Consider the following 2,500-nt stretch of genomic DNA (forward strand, 5'->3'; position numbering starts at 1 on the left):
TATAATTTTTATTTTCTTAATGTCTTTTTAAATTAGAATTATTTGAAAATAATAGACTTCCGCTCATGTGAAGATATCTGTAAACAATGCATCGCATTCTGCGGTTGCTAGCTGTGTCGTCTGCTTTCGGGTCGGCGAGGTCACGAAACGGTGTCAACTTGAACTCTGTCGCCTTTTACCCACCTCATAATAATAATAATAATAATAATAATAATAATAATAATAATAATAATAATAATAATAATAATAATAATAATAATAATAATAATAATAATAATAATGATGATGATGATGATGATGATGATGATGATGATGATGATGATAATAATCGTCTTCATCATCATTAGCAGCATACCGAGCACCTAGATATGGCTTAAGCATCAATTTTATGTGTCACGCTAATTCAACACAGTTATGTTATTATTGTGGTTTACGTAATAGTATGGTTCAAATCAAATTTCAGGTTGAAAATGTCCGTATCATCATCTTTAACATCACCGTCATGAACATCGCCTCATCCCCAGCACCAACAATCCCGTGATCAAGTCACTTAACCAATTAAATCATGGCATTGACAATGTACTAAATCTTGTACTAACTACTAACAATTATATAATGGCAAAATGCAGTATTGAGGTGGATTGGTCAAAATGATTCATATTATGTCAAGAGATAAAAAAAAATAAAAATTAGAATGCCCAACTCTGTCAAAGCGGACATATTGTGGTCAATGGTACGTGACTTTTGTAGCGTTCAGCTATGGTGTTAAGACTTTTAACGGATTAGAAAATGATAGTGACAAGCTAGATTTGTCTGTTGAAGACAGTTCTGAGGATACACTGGAGGTCCTGAAGCAAAATGATACCAACTGGCACAAATTATGTCGCTTTGATATACGGCCACAAAAAAAATCAGAAGGCTTGCTGTGAAAAATGAGAAATCACAAGAAAACTTGTCAAATTATCCCGATCTAGACAATCTCTCATCATCCAAGGAGACAGAATATGCGTTTTCCCTTAGATGACGTTATCACAAGAAATAGGACACATTGTATGCTTTGCAACAATAAGATGAAGCTTCCCTCCATTCAATAATGACAAAAGACATGAACGAAAATATCCGCGTGGCTGCAGAAATTATAAACGATGTCCAGATTTTCTCCATGTTCTCAAATGGTGATTTGATTGCGCAGGGTGTTCATTATCAAAAGATTTGTCATGTCCGTTTTATGAACATCAAAAAATGCTGAATATTACCAAAACAAACAAAGTTCTAGTTTTGCTGTTGCTGAAATTGTTTCTTCTTCTTCTTCTTCTTCTTCTTCTTCTTCTTCTTCTTCTTCTTCTTCTTCTTCTTCTTCTTCTTCTTCTTCTTCTTCTTCTTCTTCCTCTTCCTCTTCCTCTTCAAGCTGAAACTTCCTCGTGGAAGGCTCAGCAGCAGCATTCCCAATTGTTTCTCTGGGAGTTATCCAAATTGTTCCTAAGTCTTACAGTTGAGGGCAGAAACGAGTGAAGATGGTAGTCCACTCTAAATTGTGGCAACATAAATTTGCCAGGTTTCCTCTTGTTCTGTTGGAGGCCGTGTACTGACACCTGACCTGGCATTTCTGACCTTTGTAAAATACATGTGGTTTATTCTTATCTCTCCTTTCCTTCAATGATTCCAAATGGGGTGTCATATATGGCTTTGATTTGTTTGAGGATTTTGTTGAACGAATTTTATAGCTTTTTTTGGATTGATTCTATTTACCTAATTATTGCGGAGGTGTGATCGGGATCCCATACCTTACCGCTTTACTCGAGTGTTGGTCTAACATAAACTTTATAGCATTTCTCTTTTATGGTTACTTTGTAGCCGAAGAGGTTTCTTCTCAAGAATCCCAGGGTGGAGTTTGGCTTCCTGCATATGTTTGCAATGTGGTCTTTCCAGGTCAGGCGATTGTTTATCGTTACTCCGAGATATTTTGCTTTGGTGACTTCTTATAGTGAGTTGTGGTGTATTGTGTATTATCTTCCTTTTGTTGGTAATTTTCTGGAATCAAAGTCCCGATGAAGAATTTCTGAGTCTTTCTTAAGCCTTATTTCTCTGTACAAAAGGCTGTCATCCGCAAATAGTCTCAGTTGAGTTCCTAGCGACAATCTTTCAGGCAAATCATTGGTGTAGATAAGGAACAAGAGGGGACCCAGTACGATACCTAGGGGCACACCTGTAGTACTGGAGCTGATTCTGACATTGCTCTTTCAGTTGTTTACTTCTTCTTCTTCTTCTTCGTTCCTCTGATGGACATCTATGGCTGCAGTCCGATATCTGCTATGAAGTCTGTGGTCCGCTTTAGGTCCTCAGCCTCACCATAGAGCTTTGTGTTGAGTGTTGTAGGGGTGACCCAGTGGTTCGAACGTTGCACGTTGTATAATGGGCAATCCATAAGCACATGTAAAGTGGTTTCATGGTCGGTTCCACATGGGCAATAAGGGGTTGTTCCAATACCTAGCTTTGTAAA

Source organism: Berghia stephanieae, chromosome 1, assembly GCF_034508935.2.
Source record: "Berghia stephanieae isolate SIO BIC M18660-M18661 chromosome 1, UCSD_Bste_1.3, whole genome shotgun sequence".
In the NCBI taxonomy this organism is placed as follows: Eukaryota; Metazoa; Mollusca; class Gastropoda; order Nudibranchia; family Aeolidiidae; genus Berghia; species Berghia stephanieae.